Source organism: Condylostylus longicornis, unplaced genomic scaffold, assembly GCF_029603195.1.
Source record: "Condylostylus longicornis isolate FDR11 unplaced genomic scaffold, ASM2960319v2 ptg000137l, whole genome shotgun sequence".
Classification (NCBI taxonomy): domain Eukaryota; kingdom Metazoa; phylum Arthropoda; class Insecta; order Diptera; family Dolichopodidae; genus Condylostylus; species Condylostylus longicornis.
Genome location: NW_026578105.1, coordinates 964,949 through 988,024, shown reverse-complemented (window position 1 = coordinate 988,024; position 23,076 = coordinate 964,949). Strand labels below are relative to the sequence as shown.

General features: G+C 25.9%; 1 protein-coding gene across 5 annotated transcripts in view; it reads right to left on the bottom strand.

Moving 5' to 3' along the window:
- LOC129615593 (protein kinase C, brain isozyme-like) overlaps window positions 1-23,076 on the bottom strand; it is a 102,146-nt gene that overhangs the window by 31,820 nt on the left and 47,250 nt on the right. The window lies entirely within an intron of this gene.

Genomic DNA, 23,076 nt, shown 5'->3' with positions numbered 1-23,076 from the left:
ACAAAACTATAATTTTAATAGCTTCTTATTAGGTCATGGTATATATAGAAAAACTAATATGTAATTTTGTTATCAAAGAAGGTATATTTAATTAACTCCTATACTCGTAGTATATGGTTTCAGTCATTCATCCATCTTGATTTTATAACTGTAAATGAATTTCAAAGAAAACAAAATGCTTTGTATACTAAGAAAATTATTTAAAAGTGCATGAAAAGAACAATAATTTTGAGCAAAAACACACTTTAAAATGAAACTTTTATAAAAAAAAAATAGAAACTTCAAATACATTTCTTAAATGTAATTAGAAAATTTTTCTACAAAAATTTTCTCAACATTTGTTTCATTTCTTTTATATATGTAGTCCTTGTATTAGTACCTTATATAATAAAAGTAGAATAAGTGCATATACATACATATATAAAACTTGAATAAAGTTTTTTTTTTTTCCAAAAGTAATTAAACAACCAGGTGACTTTTATATAATTGTAATAAGAATCTTAACTTTAAAGCACTTTCACAGTTGTTGTTTTTAGAAAGTTTTACTGGGAAAAAAAAAAGAAAGTAAGTTTTCTTTCTAAAGCTATTATTTAAATTTGTTTTTCTTCTTGTTTTGTTTTTCTTTTAAAGCAATTATTAACAATAATAATTATGAAGCTAAGTTATTCTTTCTTTTATATTATTCTTCATCTTAAGTAAAGGATTACATTAGAGTGATTTGGTAATATCAAAAACCTTTCTTCTATAATTTTTTACTTCACGTATTTATAAATGAAATTCTCTTAAATTTGAATCAAAAGTTAAAAACTCATTCAATATACAAATTTAGATTTAGTGTCGGATGTTTGGGAGGCAGGCCGGTTGGACGTCGTTAAAAAGCTCGAGTGCTTTCAGTAAAATGTAATGTGTTATGGAGTGGATACTGATGGCCACTATTACCAATACTAGTTCCTTCTTTAATTTAACGTATTTATTGTGTATCTAAAAATTTTGAAACGAAAATATATTCAACTTTTTACAAAAAATAATAAGTCTGTTTGGTGCGTATGTATTTTATGCCTAATAATTTATGGGCACTCGGCACACACATGTTTGGTGATTAAAATTACCATAAACATATTATTAACGTTCCAGTTATAAAAATATATTCATCGTAAGTGGACCGGATTATCTGCACGAAAGTGCTGCTAAAAAAACATCAAGATTTTGACATTAATTTTTTTTAAATCAAAAATAAATGTCAAATTTATCTACTGAAATAAATTTACAACCACTTGTCTCAATTATTCCTTTACGCAGAAGAATGTAGTTGAGAGTAATTGGGAACATTAAATGTCCCCAAAAACGTAAAGAACATATACATAACAATTATTTGCAAGAATAATAAAATAGTTAATACAAAGTTAATCCAAATTAATAACCGTAATGTAAAGTATTTTACCTTCTTCTTTATTTGAAAACAATCAAAATATTATAAAGAAAATCACAAAAATCCTTTAAAAGGTTTTCACGTTTCCATATACATATAAAGTCAAAGCTAAATGAACATAAAAATAATAAAAACGAAATCAAATATGATTAGATTTTTTCAATTCCGAATAACTAAGTGTGAATAACAGGTAAGCTCCAAATATAATATAATGAAAATTTAATAATAGCAAGAAAGTAACAGAAGCTCTAATTTAAGCGGGAAAAGAATGAGTGCAATGAATGTAAAACACATTTTCGCTACAAATGTGATATGAGGAGCTTATACATGTACTTATATACTATATAAAATTTATCAAAATTACATAAACATAAATGTGGGTAAAATATTTAATAAATTATGTACTTAGATTCATGTAATTCAAACAATTGTAATGATTTAGTAAAAAATTTAATTTGAATTGTTACAAATACAAAACACCCAAAACACTACATGATGTACTTAAAACTTATTTGAAACATTCAAATTCGTTAATTAATTTTAATTTAATTGATTTGGACCTAGATTTGTATCAGGTCACCTTCAACGTCAGAAGCATTCCCGACGGTCGTGCAATTCCACATTTTAGATGTAGATTTATTCAAACGAGATACGGCCGCGCATAAAGATATATTGTGGATTCCACTAAATGCGTGGCACGCCCCTACATTACTTGCTTGAGATACGATTTCCTGACTAACTCAAGTACCTTGCAATTCTCTGAAAACTGCAACTCCACCGATGTACAAATGAAGCACCCTAGTATTTCTCTTCTCGCACGAACTAGCGCATAGCAACCCTTCCACAAAGTTTAACGAGTTTTCATTCTATTGCTCACAGAGTCTGAAACTACCTTCGCTTTCTAGGTTCAGCTCACTGAAGTTTCGCCTGAGTCTGTTATTCGAATTATTCGACAAGACTCCGGTGGAATTCTCAACTGATTCGTAGCCAACCTAATTATCTTCTTAAACCGCTTGCCGTTCTAAACTCCCAGGACCTCATTTGTTACCAAAATCACTTAAAACTTCTCCACCCACCACTACTCTTTGTGTTTTAAATTTATTTCCAACGAACAGTGTGTGGATTAATTTCATATGCATTAATCCCGTTAGAAAGTCTTTTTTTAAAATATTGAACTTGAAAAAATACACAAAAATACACAAAAACACACAAAAAACTTATAAAATACTCAAATAGGAAGTTCCAAATAACAAACAAAATTCTTTTAATGTAAACATTTTATATACAAATATCCCATATAATATAGTTGAATAAAATCCAATTTAACACTAGCATCCATTTAAAATTGCTTACTAAACACACATATTTCATATATATTATACAAAGTATAAATGCACTACCAAAAATATAATTAGATTACCCTTAACCATGAGTTGATTCTCGTTATTGTGAAAAAATTTTTTCATTAATTAACATGAGAATTTTCAAAAACTAATTTCCATATATTAATTTAAATACCAATTAAAATTCAGGAAGAAAAATTTGATTTTAAATTCCACAAATTGTTGTTCAACAAGTAGCTCATATTATGAAACATATAGGCAAACAATTCAGAACACAAAAATATCTATATATGGATAAATTTATTTACTAGTCGAAATATGAACGTACACACATAAACACATGTATTCCGACATGGAAATGATTTTATACTTTTCATAAAGATTTTAAACTTAACAAGGTAAATATTCCAACATTTTCAACACATATTTGACATGTTGTTTATATTGTTATTTAACTAAAATTTGGTATAATTCAAAAATACAAAAGACGTATAACATATATACAAAATGAATAACATATTGGGAGTTTGTTATTAAAATGGTGATAACACTTAAAATATTAGAAATCAAAATGCATTAAATTTATTATATTTTTAGAGTACACTTATTATATAGTCTGTAAATATTGCGGTATACTTTAGTTTTATTGAACTAATAACAAATTTTTTAGGAAAGCATAAATTTTATTGACATAATTTTTGCTTTCCCAGTAGGGTAATAAAAAGATGGAAGACGAAATGAAAAAGAAGTATTATTTTTGTTTTCCTCTCTTATTGGATAATATAGTCCATTAGAATTACAGGGTTGCGTCATGGTCTCACAAAATTAAGTTTTAAATTCGTCCACCATTGAATTTTTATTATTCGACTGACCAGTCTTAAATTTTTGATATATAAATTTTTTCCGAAAAATATAATTTTGGAAGTGTCCGATCTTGAACTATTGTTATGGTGAATTTTTTGATAGCTTACTTTATTACTCGTATCAGCTTAAATATTTTATAATTTTTGATATTAATTTTGTATTTTTTAATATTACCAGATTAAGTATTATATTTAATTATAATAATTACAATTTACATCTAGTTACCGGAAATAAAATTAATTAAACAAAAATTATATATTATTTAAATTAAAAATTTTCAATAATAAAATAAGTAAATAATTTTAATAAAATACATTTTTTTTCTTTATCTTATTTTCTTAAATCATTTTATTAAAAAATTTTTTTTACTAAATATAAATACATAATAACACGAACATGTATGTGAATTGTGAATGTACAGACTAGTACATGTAAATAAAAAAATAAATTATGTCATCCTTTATTAATAAAATATTATGTAGTTCGAAGCAAATACAAAAAAACATAAACTTCTATTCCAATCTTATAATGAATAAGTTCTATTCCTCAATATTGATTTAGTTAACATTCCATCATACAAACGTTATACACTAATTTTATTTTGTCATAATTATAATTATACAAAATGTACTTATGTCATAAATATTATATTTATAAAATATATACATACATATTATATACATATATGAAAATATTATTGTATATCCAATACATTATTGTATGAATGTATGAGTGTGTCAAACAAATTTAATTAAGTAGGTATTTGTATAAGAATGGTAACGTTATTTATGGCTACTTTTCTTTATGTCATTTAATAATAATAGATTATTATACATGTACATACGTATATAATGGGACACATGATTGTAAACACACATTAAAAACATTTTTAACTATACATATTGAAAAAAAATACAAAAAATTTTCCAACTAACTATAAGGTGTTGTTGTACTACCCGGTTTCTAATATATTGGAACATACAGGTTGATAAACAAACAAACAATTTTAGGTATAAAAGCTCCCACTCACTCAGTACTGTTTTTAATAAAAAAAAATTGGCACTCCTGCCCTTTTCTAGTTGAAACTGGCACAATCACTTTTTCCTATTCCACTTCAACTTTCCCATTTTTCAAAAATGACTACAGGCGCGATTAAATCTGCTGAGTATAGCCTTATTTTTCATTATTTCATAGCAAAATTTCACAAACGGAATCGTTAAACAAAATAAAATTTTATTTAATAGTAACCTACAGTTATTTGGTACCTTCAAACAACCACAACTTAAATATTTACAATAAAACTTCTGTAAAATTAACTTTTTAAATTAAAACAAAATTTTGCTGACCACCACAATTTTATTTAATTTTTGTTTTTTACATTATTTTCTTTATACAAAAATATTTCAAAATTTCAAGAGACATTTAAAAAATTAAATTCTACATACGAGTACATATTGTTTTTTTTTTTAGGTTAAATACCAGCAAACCATTTTCGATCACATTCTTTCAAAAGCAAAAACGAAAAAAAAAGCAAATAGAAAATAAAATGAACAGTAAGCATATTATTCTATTGTTATATTTTAATGGTAATGAAAATCTAACTTTATTATAATTTTAAATGTGGGACAAAAAGTAAAAAAATAAACAGAAAGAAGGATAATAAGTATACCACTGTTATACATCGTATATATATAAGATAATTGTAAACAGGTAAGTTGAAATCTCTCTATAGAGTAGTTACATAGAAAATGTAAAAAACAGAAAAGAAAAAATTAAATTAACCGTAACAAAATTATACAAAAATAACAGTACAAAAGAGAATAAACTGTATAAAATGGCGGCATTCCAATATTATTTTATATAATAGGAAACTAGCAATTCTATGAGCAATAAAAAAAAATGAAAAGGAAAATAAAAAAAAAATATTAAATATTATGTTGAAATAAGCTTAAAAATAACGATAGCTACAGCACTTATGGTTTTTTCTTTTTTTACTTTTTTTTATTTCCAAGTTCCCCCCAACACGATAAAAATCTTATTTTCTTTATAGTTCAGGTTTAGCAAACTATTTTTTAATATAACAGTGGAACGTAGAATATTTCTGCGACTGTCCGGCTATGGGCAGAAAAAATAAGCAGACCAAGTGTGGTACTTAAATAGATTTGGAGATTTAGATAGATTCCACAAGAGAACCGGGTGACTTAGATAGGCCATGTGTAATCATACGCTCAACGACAGCCTGGTTATCACGGGATTGTGATAGCAAAATTTCAAATTAATGAATTACAGTAGTATTATAAAATATATTGAGCACAATAGGATTATTTTTAATACTTTTACACTTTTAAAATAAAATGAAACCAGTCCATATTTTCAAACTCATTGTATATTTCCTTTTTCATTACTTTAGACTTGCTTTAATACAAGCCTTTTATATATTTCTAAAGTAATTGAAACAAATAACTGAAATAAATGTGTGGCCCCTAAAATATTTTGTTTCCTAAAATCTGAATAAAGTTCCACTATTTTGCTTTTTGTTTTTGCAAATAATATGAGCAAAAACGTGTACACAAAACTACGTCATTCTCTTGAATTTTTTATAAAGTAAAAATTGAAAATTTTATTTTTGTAAACAATGCAATAATAAATTTCATCTTCACAAATTATACACATACTTTACATATTAAAGCTCCACGTGATATTGAGTAAAATCCACACCTTTATTAAAAATTTTTGTATTTAGCTTTTTTTTTTGTATAAAAAATAAATTTTCTGGTCAAATAAATAAAATTCTAATAAAATGTTATATCGGATTTACCTTTTAAAAGTTATGTTATTAACATTATATTAAATAAAATTTTTAGTGTTTATGTAGTGACCAACTGCGTGTATAGATTTATGTATAAAACAAGTAGAATTTGGAACAGCATTTTGAGAATTAAACTTTTGACAACGGACTGCGATAATTAATATTGAAAATGTGAAATAAATAAATATATAAGCGACTTATTGTTTTCCCCAAAACAAAATCAGTCAAAAAGAAAAATTGTGTAAAATAAAATAAATTTTAGATCCTTTTTTCGTTTCACATTACAACATCACACCTCATACATTCTCATATAGGTACTTACCAAAAAATAATAAAAAAAAAAGAAAGGTTTAAGTTCAACGGACATTATAAATTGCACCTACATTGGATTTTTTTTTAATGCTTAACACTTAACTCATACTTATCTTCTCATTGCTACCCACATAATTTATATTAAGAACTTTTACAAAGCGTACAACTTTCAATATATTTATTAAATAAAATATTCTAAATGAAATTGAATGTGATCAACACATAACCGACCGCATTTTGTATTTGCCAAAATAATATTTTCAAATCGTTTTTAGGGAAAAGGAATAGTTACACAACATCGTGACAAAATCTATTATTCGCTTATTTATTTATTTTTTGTTCTCTCCACGGGGACCGAGGCCCTTAGGCCCCCCTCACGTCGACCCATAAAATCTTTTGTGATTCCCATCCCCCCTACATTAGCTCTATTAATAAGCTACTGACAAACCGCAGTATGGCAGCTACATCAAGTTGCGAGATCCTCCCCGAGGTCACAAAAACTCCCCCCGAAGCATCTCAGTCGCAGGTGAGCAACCGCCTCGCACTCACACAGTAAGTGCTCCATGGTTTCGTCCTCCTCCAGGCATAAACGGCAGACCTCATCCGCCACCCTGCCCACCCTTTTCAGGTGGACCCTCGAGAGGCAGTGTCCAGTGAGAGCCCCCGCTAATGTCCTCAAATTTGGACGACTGAGCATGGTCAGATCTTGTCCCCCTGTCCCAGGGGACGCACAAATTTCCTAGAGTGCGATAGGCCCAGGCTGCTATTCCAGTGTTCAACTCTGGCCCGCTCATTCTATTCACTGAGGGCACGCAAGACCGTTGTCTTGGGCACCCCAAAGCATGGCTCCGGCCCAATGAAGGGAGCCGCCATTCCATCCCTTGCAAGACCATCAGCTCTCTCGTTCTCGTCCATTTCGTAGTGTCCCGGCACCCACATCAAGCCTGGTTCCCACTACATTAGGAAAGAGGGCCCCAAGAACAGTCCTACTGTCCGACATAATAAAAATCCTGCTCCTTCTCATGTTCCTCCTGATACATTCCAGAGCACACAACTCTATGGCAATGTCTCAGTCTGAAATATCGATGGGCAACGTCCGAGGACGCTTGATATGCTTACGTCCTCACCTTATTTAATATTACATTATAATTAAACTTAATATTACACCTAAAAATTGTAAGTTTTATTCTTAGCAAAAGTTCTACTTCTAGAATAGGATTCTCTGAAAATTATGTTAATCATTCCTTCGATCAATAGAAAGTAGAGACAAAATTGTTGGTGATTAGTGCAATGGGACCCAGATCTGTGGATTTCTCTCCCTGCTTTTTCCCAAAATTCCTGCTTGTTAGATCTGTTGTTAGAAAGACCTTATAAGTTGTTAAACTGTTTTTAACTTCTATGCAGAATAATAAATTTATTTCACACAATATTACAGATTTTTATTGAAAGGTAAATTTTACCTTTCAGTTAAACAGTTTAAATAATGTTACTAATATTAACACCGAAATTTCAACTAAACTTTTCTTAAAATGTAACAGTATTTATACTAATTAAAATTTATTTGATTTCCGGCCTCGTACAGGTTGCAGACGTTGTGTCATCGTTTTTCATGTGAACAAAATTAGTTTCGTAATAAAAATATAATTTGACACTATTTATTATAAATTTTTAGAAAGGAATTGAAAGGTGAAATCCGTTTGCAGTAGGTCCAATTGGCGGAAATTTTTAGCCATTTGACATTAATAAATTTATTCCAAACCAATTTCACCGAATTTGAGATATTGACGCACATACTCGTAGACTGACTTAGTGTCCTGCTAAATATTTAGCGTGATCACAATACCTTCCTTATCATATGTAATACGGTCGGTAAAAGCACAGAAAAAAACAACATGAAAAATTGAGAATCAGTGATAAGGTATAGACAGCAAGTTTTTTCATTTCACTTCTTTTTTTTTACAAAGAACAGCAAATAACGTAAAATTCCTTGATGAAGGAGGTTATTGCGTTTGGGATTGGTTTATTTTAGCTGGCTGGGTTATTTATAATTCTAGGAAAATAAAACAAAAATTTTCAAGTTAAATTACAATGTTTTCCATAATTTTATTATAATGCTCTTTTTATGTTTGGATTATACTCGTACAAGGTTAACAAAATTTCAAAAAAAAAAAACAAAAACAATCAGAATACTTTTGGGTTACGAGAAGTTGTAAATTTTTAATTTGTTATTATACTGTTTTGTTTTTTTTGTTTTTATTTTTCTTATTTAATTTTTTTGTTTTTTTTTTTGTATTTTTACAGTTATAACTTGAAGGGATTTCTAATTACTGTAATAATTTTTACCATATATATACACAAACATACACAGACATATTTTTATTATGCATAGGTAATTAGAAAATCAAAAATTTAAATGAAATTATACGAGTATATAATGATTTTATAATTATATTTCGTATGATTTTAATAGAAAGTAATTTTAAAACAAATATTTATAAAATACAAAATAAAATGAGTTTTAAGAAAAAGAGAGAAAGATGTAAACTTGACGTTGATTTCTATACTTGAAAAACAGAGAGGCAATTATGGTTGATTAGGAATTTTGTGTTTCGATTATAATTGTATAAAAATATTAAATAAAATTTGAAGGCAATTTTGTGTTAAGAGATTAAGGAAGATTCCTTTTTCATTTTAAAATTATATTTTTCGTTATCTCATTAAAATTTTGCATATATTTGGGAGTAAATCCAATTTGTTTTATTTGGAACCGTTTTAAAAGTTAAATGTGCACAAAAATAAAAAAAAAAAAATTCTAAGTCAAATTTAGAGATAAAAACAAATTCTTCCTCATGGCAGAATCTGAACAAATGGACCTTACGTGGTTGTAACTTGTGCCTGTGGTAATTTTGATATGCAGTAACCAGTAAACAAATTAGTGACTATAGTAACAGTTGCAAAAATTTTACCGTTATCCGTTGAAATAGTGAAAAAGCAATTTGGATAGGTTAATTCCAAAATGTTTGCCCTAATCACTTGTGCAGCATTTTCAGGTAGCAGTTTCTGAAGCGTATTCATAGAACACCGAAAGTCTCAAACCTTTAAGAAATTAGATTTAACATCCAACTTGGAAAGAAGATTCGCGCGCCTTTGCCCTTTATTCCAACATAATTCAAGTTTCACCAATGGATTTTTTTTTTTATTTTAAAAATTATTCTGCGAAAAACATTATTTTCTTATTTTTTCTCCTTATTCAACGAACAAATTTGAAAGCACACGTGTGATTATTTAAATAATCTTTACCAAGAGATACATAATTCCTTTGTCTATATTAAAAATTTCATTTCACAGTATTGTTATCATTCTTGTTTGTTTTTGTATTTTAAAAATTTTTACTTGCCTTTAAATCGAATTTTGTTATTGAAAGAGAAATTTTCTTCCAACAGGGATGTTAAACATTAGTAAAAGAATATTGATTTTTAAGACATTGATTCTAACCTTCAAAATTCCTACACAAAATATGAAATAGAGAAAAAATTTAAAATAGACATACATAGTTTTCAAAGATTTTCACTTTGCATACAATAATGGAGGTTATATGATGACACAAAATTTCGAGTGTCAAATTTTCGATGGAAACGCAAATAATCGAAGGAAGCGTAAATAATCGATTTTTTAGCAAGATTTTTGCCATTTTTCCGTTGTGATGTCTACATACGTGTATATCTCACTTTAATTTAAACCGATTTTAATAAAAATTTATATCTGAATTTACTGTGACTATATAACGGATTGATCAACTCTTTGAACATGAGAGGCCTCGGGAACTGGATCGATTTTTTCTAAAACCCTATTTTAAATAATTTTCGAAAAAAATATTGAACAGATTAACTTAAAATTTTACATTTAGTTTTCGTCTTCACATTAAACAAACCACCTCATTTTTTTTCTTAAATCAGGTGTCAGCAGTTATTTGAGTGTCGTTAGCTGCCCAAAATCAACTGACGAATTTTTAAAAGAAGTTTTCAAAAGACATTTTCACAACGAAACAACTTCACTAAATTAGACAATACAAGGTGCAGTTGATTATGTGCTGATCAGCACACATTTTATTTATTATAACTGAGTATTATCATAGAGAAATAAGTAATCCATTTACCTATTTTTCTATGGTATTATACATTTACTTACGTATAAATAATTTTTGTTATAACTCTGAAAATATGTAAATTTTTTGTTGTTTCTCTTTCCGTTTTCCAAATATAAAACAATAAACATAGTGAACATAAAATTATATAAAAAAAATATTTAGAATAAGCTTATCTAAAATACATTTTTAAATCCATTATTAGACATATTACTCATATATTGTATAGTATACAAATAGACAGTATTATAGATAAGTATTATGTATATAAATAAATTAAAGTAAATAGTTACACACTTTAGAATGCGCATACATTTGTGAATCTTTATTATTTGTTTTACATTACACTATTATATTTTCAATAAAGAATAAAAACAAAGTAAGAAATACCTTGGAAAATTATCCTAACCTTAAGTATAACAAATTTATACAAAAAAAAAAAACATTTTTTTTTTTCATATTTATATGCACATAAATTATGTAAATGTTAATAACTAAAAGGAAATTGTTTGTTCTTTTAGTTTTTTGAACTCATATACATTTAATATTTTATACATACACTTGATTATAGAGAATCCCAAATTCCTTTTCATATATGAAACGACTATGTATAAAACAGAAGCTTATATAGTAATTGAAAATTCAAAAAAAAAAAATTAACATTCATTTTAAAGAAAATATTGCAAAAAGGCCGAAGAAAAGAAATTTCGGATTTCTAAATAAAAAATATAGGGCTAGAATAAATTATGATTATTTATTTTCTCCATTAAAAATGGAAATTTTTTTTATTCTAAATAGAAAAATTTTATATTAATGTATATCAAAGAAAAGGCATTTCTTTCTTCAAGGTTAATAATAGCCTTCATAATTAGTCCTTAAATATTCAAAAATAATAATAAATGAGGGTAATACCAAGAAGTTTCAATAGTGATAGCAGTAATATAAAAAAAAATTTTAATTTCTCAGAATTTTTTTTTTTAATCTCAAACTTTTTTATAGCTATGTAAAGGTCAATAATTCTTAAAATAATACAGCTTAAGAGACATGGCTACTATTATAGTTTTATTATTATTAAAAACAGTTCCATTAAATTTTTTGTTTTGTTGCGTGTAATAAATTATTTTAGTATACCAATAATTCTGGGTCATCTTCAGTTAATAAAAAATATACATAAACATATTGCCATATAATTATACAAAAATTTATTGAAGAAGCTGTTGAAGCTTTTATTATGTTGTTATTTTAATATTTATTACGATATCAAAAGCCACTTAAAAATTTTGAATTATTATAATTTTTTTTGTATAACAGATATAAATTTTAGTTGCATTTAAAGCTCCCTGTCTGCAGTAAATATCATAAAAGAGCAAAAAAATGCTAATTATAAAAGTAGGAATCAAAAAAAAACTTAAATTAGAAACCTATTTTAAAAACTAATTTTAAGAAATGAGCCAAATGCATAATTTTACCAATTCTTATCCTATCAATTACTAAAAAATTTTAAAATAATTTTTTAGAAAATAAATATAATACTTTAAATTATAATTATTAATTCAAATTGTAATCGAAATATACTGAAATCCTTCGGTCTTTCTTGTTTTATTATAATTACCATTACTATTACATAAAAGGATTCATAGAAAAATGAAACAAAATTTATAAAATGTATAACCTTTGATATATTAAAAGGAAATTTCTATTTAACACTCAGTATAAACATATGCGATTATTATCATAAAAGTAAGCAATAAAAGGCACCAAAAAAAAAAAAACAAAAAATGAGAGAAATAAGAAAAACAAAAAAACAAACAAATAGAAAAAGTAAGTAAATAATATAAACATAATATTAATATCCTTCTTATCTGATAAATTATATATAATTTATATCCTTGCAGAAAAAGATGAACAGCATCTGCCGTCATGGATATTAATCGTTTCATGTTATTTATATGAGAGCATGTTAAATGGTATTTATTTTGAGAATGTTAAATAGAAAAAGAAAAAAGAAAATAGAAAAAAAAAAGAAATCCAAGGATATAATTTTTATCCATGCAAAAGTTCTATATATAATTTTAACAATATATGCTAAGATAAACACATATTATAAAGTAGAAATACCAATGATAAAATAAATTTTATTTTCTCGCTGCATTCTTTAGTACAACAAGTTTTTTTTAAGTCAAATATTAATTACATGATAGGAATATTTAATTCAAATTCAGCAATATCTTAGAGCGGTACAACAATCGATAACATACAGAACATGAATTTTTTGCCGACAATTATATTTGCTATATAATTTTCTTAAAATATTTTCAAATATCTTTTGCATCAGAGATATTCCATTATTTGTTTGAAACAAATCTAACTTTTAATAATAATGTTCTAGCCACGCATTACAACTAAAAAACCTTAGACATATTTCCTATTAAGTTTTTATATAAACAATACTATTACAGTATTATTCTTTCATTTAATATGAGATTTTTAATTATAAATTTTAATAACAAAATATCGTATAATCGTAAAATTTTCTTCATTACTATTCCGGTAGACATTTTATTTTTTTCGAAATAATATAGCTTACATATAAATTTTTTAATTAATATTTTTTTTTTATTTCCCCCCTTACAATATTGTTTTTCTGTATTAAAATTGCCTCAAGCTAATTTTATATTTTTATAGCTCTTATCAATATTTGAACAACACAATATAATAATAATATGTTCACATTTTTATACTTGAAAAATTATTAATTTTTATACGAAAATCATTAAGGTATATATTTTGCTAAACGAATCATATTTTGTACACACAATACACAAATTATACAAAAAGAATATATGTATTTTAAGTCTGAGAGAATTGATTAAAGTAAATAACAATGGTGTAACACATTCAAAATAAATTTCTTAACAAAAGAGTAAAAGTAACAAAAACAATAAGCTTAGTTATCATTATTATTATTATTATAAAAAAAAAAATAAAGAAAATTTACTTATTACTGTAATATACAATAAAAATGTAAAGGAAAATAAAAGAAGGATTTATAAGGATTACCTACTTTAATTATTTACTTAAAAATTTTGATGATTTTATTTGAAATGTTAGAAAAACTTGAGGTTTTGTTTGTTTTGAAGAACATAATTTTGTAGTTTTTACATGTTTTATTAACACTAGTAGTTTTTAACCCCCAGAGATATGCAACAGTAAAATACAATGAAAGTGAAAGTTATTAAATTTTCATAAACATATTTAAGAGTAATGTGTGATGTTTCAATGGTCATTAATTTGACTCAAATTTGTTTATTTGTATTTAAAAAAAAAATGTTCTGTTCTCATCTGTTTTTCTAATACTTATTCCTGTAAATCTAGAATTTTGCCGAATATCGAATTATTTTTTGTTAAATACTTTTTTTATTCCGTATTTTAATCCTATATTGTTGCTATCTTTGCTATATGTACAAATATTTTACAAAATTTTAAGTACATATAAGAAAAGTTTAACGAAATAATTGTACTCGAAGAAAATTTGATTCTTCAGATTAAAATATAATTTCTCGATTTCATTCATGCCTTACAAATACAATACTTTGTATTTGTACCACATCTAATAAAATTTTTCAACAAATTTTCTCTTAAATTATATTCATTTATTATACAAAAGTTATAAAATATTTCTGTATAGCGTTGGTAACTCTAATATAACCATAAAACATATGAAAAAAAAAAATGGCTATGTAACATTATTTTTAAATAAGAAACACATACAAATAAAACAAAAGAAAATCTCATATATTTTAAGATAATACTGATGTACGAACAACAACAACAACAACCGAAAACAATTTCATTTACTTTTCTCAACGAAATTCGATTTTATTATCCTTCTGAGAATGTACAGATATTTTTTTTTATTATCCTTGCTTTTCGTTTAATACTTTTTTTTTTTTGTTTTCTTTTTCTTTCATTCTTTTACATTTTTCAGTATTACGAGTATTTCTCATAAATAAATTATTTTTTTCTGATTTCTCTGATTTCTGTTAATTTTTTTTTTTCATTTTTTGGAATTTATATGCACACATCCTTTCACTTTATTCTATTTCAAATATGTATATGTCTATGTGAACTTTTTTATTATGCTCATTATATGACGTTATTATTATGTTTTGTGCATAACCATTGGAACAAATGAAAGACAATGAGTACAAACAGTTACTCGTATATTGTCATAATTTTTCTTACAAATAAGTTAACATTCATTTTATGTCAATCTACTTTATGTTAAAAATATTTTTTAATTCCAAAAAAAAAAAAGATTAGATTTTTAAGAAATAAAGAGAATTTTGAAACGGGTGTAAAATAAAAATGGTTGAAAACGAGAAACAAACTTTTTTATTAAGTCAGTCCCTGAATGTAAAGATTTTCTTTGGAAATTATTCAAAAATTATTCAAGAATAATATTAAAAAATAAGACAGGAAGGAGCCATGAATCAAAAAAAAAAATTAATTTAATTCTGCTTTTGTCTCATTATAAAATATTTTAATTTCTTTTCAATTTAAAAATTGAATAAAAAAAAAAAAACAATAATTTCTTAATTAAAAAATTATCCTTATAATTTATTTTTCTTATTAATGATATTCTGGCATTATATAAAAAGGAATAGCTTTTCAAATTTTTCATTTAAACTGGAATAGGAGATTTAAAAATTTAAATTTTAAATGAAATTTTCCAAAATTTTTTATTGAAATATAAAAAAAACAAAAGATTGTTGCGGAAGACACGATTTAATTCTCCTACAATTAAATTTTTTTAAAAAAAATTATTTTTCTTAAAATTTAATATAACTTAAAATGTGTGAGTTCTGTATATAATGAGTTAGTTGTGTCCAATACGTTTCTTTTGTTACAATAGTATCTAGTCTATTTAGTTGAAACCTTGTGCGAAATGAAAGTAAATCTATCTAATCCACAGACAGATACTTGAACCATGCTTTGAAATATGCCATTAGTAGAGTTTTCTCCCCTTTTTTTATGCTGAGTACGGGAAAATGAAACAAACAAAGTTTTTTTTACTAATTCTTTAGCCACAATATCCATTTGAATATGGGGTTGCATAAAGCGCATATAAAATTAACGCAAAAATACAATATTACAATTTTGCAAATTGAAAAATTTGCCCTGTATAACGTACTTCTCTCCTTGGGTTATTCAATCCCACAGTTTTAATTTTCAAAAAAATTTTCAATACAAAACTCAAAAATATTTTCAGTTTCAAACATATTTCAAAATATTGATTTTTGCTTACAATATTATTCCATCTACAACTGTAAATTATATATAAAATTTCTTCATACTTTCAATACTTAAAATTTTCAATTTATTTAAACGTTCCAATTCTGAATCAATCAAATTTATAAAGCATCAATACTTGACCTTTTTTTTGAACACATAGCTGCGTACAGCAATGAAATATAAAATTTGAACATAAAATTTTAGAGCATTTCAATTGAATATTTCATTTATTTAAGAACCGAACATAAATTATTGAATAAAATTCCAAAAGAACACTTTTTAAATGTTTTGTAAAATAATTTTCCAACTACATTTTTTTTTCTACACTTTACAATTATAACAAAAGAAATTCCACAAAAATAAAAAAAGAAACAACAAAAAAGTTCCTGAAATTGTTCAAAATATAATAAAAAATTAATTAACTACCTAAAAGTATGCAATAACATGGAAAACCACTTATTAGTGGTTTTTTTTTTCATTGTAAAAAAAAATTAAAGTTTCTTTTGCCTTATAAAATATTCTCCCTGTACACCCGCCCATCAAATATAAATTAAAGTACATCCATTTGTCCTGTTTTACAAAAATAATCATCATTTTATTATTATAGTTCAAAGCTCTAGGCATTTTGTATTTCTCTTTTTTGTTATACAAAACAAAAAAAAAAAATAAAGGAAATTTTTTTGTAAAAACAAACAATAAACGAAAATTTTTACAACTTTATTTAATTAAAGCTGTGGACAGAAAGTTTTTAATTATATTGACGGTCTCATATCAAAGACAAATAATAATTTCAATAGTTCCAAAGAGATTCCGTTGCTATTACGAGTATATTTTTCCCTTAATATGAAATAATTAAATTTTGTCATCGAAAATTACAATGCTGGTTTAGTAAAAGTATGGAACACACTAAAGTAGTGAGCTTGTTTATTTCTCAATATACCTTTATGACAAAATCTGTAACACTGAACACACAATCTTATTAAATAAAAATTTCAAACTGGAAGTTTTTTTTTTGTAAAATTTGATTTAATCTAAATACAATTTTCAATTTAAATATTTTAATTCATATATTTCAAGAGGAGCGGCCAATTACTTTCTACGACGAATAATAAAAAATTAGATCTATTGTGTCTCACGACCAAACAGCCACCTAGAAACTCGCTTTTTCTGTGAGCCACAACTCGAAACTCCAGAGGAAGGAGCATCGAGGTCTTCCCCACAGAATCTACAGGTGCTACGCTTTCTAGGCTCAAAGTTCGAAGGTTTCCCTTAAACCGACAATTTCCACTTAGGAATTTCATGAACCCAACGAAATCCTCTATATATCACTAAATGGTGTATAATCCCATTGGGTACCTAAGAGACTCTCTCCTCTAATCTTTCCTTATGCTTAGTTTCGAGATGAAATTTTTCAATTTCATTCCTGGACTTCATGTTACGCAACGAGTTTAGGATTAATTTTGTTACGCAATATCGTCTCAGATCAAGTACAGAATTTTAAAGGCTCAAGTGAATTTACTTACAATTTATTTCAATTCACAAAAAAACGTCACGCTACTCAGAGAGCGAATCAGAAAGCTCATTTTCGAACAATAATGCTATATATCTTAAACACGTTTATTTACCAATTTTCTTACTTGAAATTTTTATTCAACCGATTTCAATCTTCATTTAATCGTTCAATTTTGTCTGTAAACGAGTTTCTTTATTTCAACGCTTACAAGTATGAAGTAAAACCGAAAACTCATATTAACTCATTTATTTCATATACAAGATACAGAAGGCACGAGCCTACCGCCAATATGCAACTTGATTCCGTCCATAAGAACCTAAGAAAGTCCATGGTCTCTTGAGGTTGTTATGATTTTCACAACTGGAAGAATTTTCTTGAAAAAACTTAATTTTGTCGAATAAATGTTTACAAATTTTAAACAGATACCGTAAAATTTATTGATACAGCTTTATTTCTTTGGACTTTATTTCAAACCTTTATGGCACACGTGTTATAAAGTGAATCATCAAGAGATAACACTTGAAGAAGAAAAAAACTTAAATTAGATTTGTAAATTTTTTCATGTATTCTTTCTTCTACTTTTACATTTTAGAGCATTTCAATTCCAATTTACATATAAAGGTTAATAATAATAGAAAAAAATGTAAAATGATTGCCACTTTTTGTCTACGTTTTCTTTAAAATCTTCTTTTCCTTTAATAGATAAAATTTCGCTTTAACTTTCGTTCGTCCATTTTTCTACGAATTACATACTTCTTTAAGGACATAATTATAACGGTCCCTAATAGCTATTGTAATAACCAGTTGGTGTTAGAAGATGGATTTTAGATTCTATTAATGAAGACAAATGTGTGCTGTGAGTATAATTCTGCCAAATATTGAAGAAGTTTGCCGTATTATGAATGTATGGTACGTAGATGTTTGTCTAATGTTTGGCTTCTTAAATTAAACAGATTCGACAAAAAATCAGGGAGTAGACGAGCACGGAAAAATAAATAAGAGCTAAAGAGTAAAAATCTTCCACTAAAGATACACGGTATTTCATTATGAATTTAAAATGTACTGGTTTTAAAAACATATATCTTATCTTTTCCTTTTGCTCTCACTTTTTGTCTATACACCAAACGCAGAAACGAAAATCTATCGTTTTATCAATAGGACATTCCCTTGTTCCTTTGAGAAAAAAAAATTACCGATTTCTGACAGACTCTTCAGTAGCTTATGTAATTCGAAACCTTCTTACACCGATACAACCTACATGAATTTTATTTCTTCTCTTATCTTTCCATAATTTCATTTTTTAATATTTTCTGTCCCTTTATCATACTCTTTCAATTATAACCTCTCTATTTTCTTTTCTTACACTTAGTCTTTTCTTCTTTTCATTTACCTTTACTTATCCCCACTTTTCTTCTTCTCTTTGATGAACGTATACAAAGAAAATCATGCTAAAAAGAAATAATTGAACGTCTCAGTCACTTTTTCCTTCACTTTGAACTTTTAAAAGGACGTCAAAAAGAAGAAAAAAAAAATAGAAAGAAAAAGAAATTTAATAAAAGAAAGAAAAAAATTAAGAAATATAGAAGGTAAATGACTGTTAAGGAATCAACCAACCAACCAACTAAAGATTTTCCAACCACCAAACAACAAAATAGAAAAAAGAAATAAAAAAATTGAAAATAGGGAATGTGAAAATTGTTTTAAGAAAAAGGAAATATTTTTTTTTAGACTAAGGGGGACGCAAAATTCTTGCTTTAAAAGCAATTTTTGCAAGTTGAATAAAATTTATTAAACTGATGTTAGACAGACAAGAGGTTAAACAACCTACATAAAGAAAGAGATAAACCAAGTTATTTGCGCATCGGTTTTTACTTAAGAGTTGTTCTCGCCAAAATTAACAATAGACATCAAGCATTTATTTCCAGTTAAAAACGAGAAGAAATAGAGTTGACTTTGTCAACTCTGTGATACCCGTACGAATTTGTTATCCTATATGCGAATAAATGTGCAAATTCATATACTTGACTATGGAACAAACTATCATTTTAACTAGCCATATTACCATATGCAAAATTTCAGTACTCTGTTTTCAATATTTTTGAATAAAGAATGGCCAAACTGGTATTGATGTTTTATGGCAGCTACCAGAAAGAGCCAAAAAATTTCAACGACTTTTATCAACGACATCGGCCCTACTAATATATTTGCTTGTGTGAAATTAGCACAACTTTCATAGTTTCTTAGATATAAACAAATAAATTTTGAAGTTGTTTGGCAGTTACCGGAACCAGTACCTGGATCATGTCCAATTTAAATATGGTTCTGGCACTTACTACAATAAATCATTTGTGAACATTTGGTGAACTTAACTCAATTAGTTTTTAAGTTATCGCTGGGACGGACAGACAAAGCTAAGTCGACTCAGAATTCGACGTTGATCAAAAACATACACTGGACTCTATATCTCAGTCCGTTATTTCTTAGTGTTACAAACGGTAAGGGAAATTTAATATATACCCTTCGATCATACGTTCGTACGGGTATAAAAAAGTAAAAAGGTACAAGTAAAATATCAAAACAACAAAACTCTTAAAAGTTGCCATAAATCAATGGCAATAAAAAAACTTACAGCGCACGGGTTAATTGACTTTGCGATCTACAAAAGTAAAACAGCCAAAACACTAACAAAAAATTCGGAGAAGAAATTCAGTTGATAAATTTGTTCCGATTGTTTTCATGTGCTATTCCGATTTTTTTCATACATTAGGAATGTAGTTCAATACGATTTTCCAATTTAGTCCAAAAAATGTCAATCACGGGAGAGATAATTTTATCTACCATTGAGTATCCGTATTATGAATCTATAAAATTAAGCAAATATGGCTTGCGTTCTTTGTCTCTAATGAACTCATTTGAATTTACAATCCAAGGAACACATAATAAACATCGTTTTTTTCCACCGTGAAACAAGTCTGGAAAACACTGTAAATATAGTCATAGCTGCTCCCTCATTTCCTTCTGTACTGTTTCACCCTGACATCCACCACAATATTAATCATAGATCTATTTAACTCTTTTACCTTACAAAATAACAATTTTAATTAAAAAAAATTTAACAATAAAATCTTTTTGTAAAACCGCATTAACTTACTTTTAGCTTATGAGAATATTAATTTTTAAAATTTAAACAAAACCACCAAACAAGCAATAACTTTATTAAAGGAATATAATAAATAAAAAATTAGAAAAAAAATTTAAAACCATACAACAAAAAAGAACCTGCAGGCTATTATACATTATTAAACGCTATTATAATCAAAATATAAAAAAAAAATAATAAAAATAAAAAACAAAACCAAAGTAATAAACTTACTTACTCGGAATAACATTAAATTTTCAAATAAAAGGAAATTAAAATCTAAATCAAAATGGCGTGTTTTTAAAATTCTCATAATTTAAGTGTAATAACACAAAAATAAAAAAGTTAAATCAAAAATGGAATGAGAAATTTTTGTGAATTTTACCATTATTTTCAAATCTCATCGCGTTTTATTAACATTTTTGAATGTATTTTATTAAAAAAAAAATTATTGAAATTTTTCATGAAATATTTTTTAAGTTAATTTTAAAATTTCACGTACAAAATATTTTAAAGTACAGACCAAAATTCAACTCTTATTGAATTAGTATTGCATATTGTACGAGCTCCTTAATCAAACTATAAACAACAAGAAAAATTTGCAAACATTACAAAAAATATAACATAGCCAAAAGAAAATAAGCTAGGTTTTTTTCGAATTTTTTAGCTCTCATCTATCTCTTAGCTGAATTGGTCAAATATTCACCTTTAAAATGCCGGAAATTTTAAGATTGCAACTGTTCGTCATATTAAACCTGTTAAAAGCTAATCATTATCAAGCATCTTTTTGAACAATTAAGCCCGTATTCATCATATAAACAAGAATATCGATTTCTAATGCAGTATGACGATTAAACAAACAACAAAAGAACATGTTACTTTTAAAAACCTAAGACACCAACAAATTTTCATTGAAATTCACAAAAAAAAAATTTCTCAAGTGCTTTGATTCTGTCTGTTTTTATTTTAATAATTTATAAATAAAACATTTTACTAAATTTAGCATTTGAAAATTCTCAAAAAAAAAAAAAATATTTTATTCGCTTATGCACATTAGTACATACATACATACTTATATATTTTTATATATTCAAAATACAGGTGTAAAATAAAAATTCTTAAACCAGAAAATAAATATGCTTGAAACCAACCCTATTATAAAATCATGTACCCCATAATATTTTTTACACATTTTTTATTTATATAGATTGAGTATGTTATACCAGTTTTATAATGACATTACAATGTAAAACTTATACATACATGTATGCATATAGATGACAGAACAGAAATATGTATAAATAAATTGTACAGTTAAGATAAAAATAAATATATACTGAAATATTTACTTTTATACGCAACATAAATTTTGTTAACCTATGAGAAATTTACATAAAACTTACATGTATGAATACCTTTGAGTGTGTATTCAAAAACATAAATGGCAGACATCGAAATTACTTAGGTATACAATAACAAAAAAATAAATAATTTTATTGTATATTTATATATGTGAATCTATACTTTTAGAAACCATTATTGATTATTATATGAGAACAACGTTTTAATTATAATAATTAGTTAAAAATTCAATTAACACTTTATTTTAAAATAATGTCGATTTATTTGCAACTACAAATAAATCTAAACAAAATTAAGAAACTTAATTTTTCATATCAGCAAATATTTTCGAATTTTCTTAGTCCTCAACATACCATTTACAAATATTTTTTTTTTAAATTCAAAAATTTAAAATCTGATAATTTTCCTACCCTTTTGAAATTTAGTTAAGTAGTACATTAACCCGTAAGTTATTATACTAAGCCTGTTTAGAAAATCCTTATTCATATAATTATCACCATAAAAGATATGGGAATATTAATTAGAGTATGCGTGCTCGAAGAAAAATGAAATTTTCTTAGAAACAAAAAAAAAAATGGGGCAAAAATAAAAAAATTCATATATATTATTTCTTAATAAGAAACAATCCTCTCAGTCACTTTACTTCAAGTCCATACAGTTCTGTAAACTTAAAAAAAAAATCCACACTTTTATACTATTTCATATATGTATGTGTGTATGTAATGTCTATATTTTATTCTTCCTTAATGTTATTTACCTTTTTCTTTCATTTTCTAAAACTATACAATATGCATATTTAACAATGTTCTCTAACGCTTTTATAATAATATAAAAAAGGAACAAAAATAAGGAAAAGGTTATCGTGT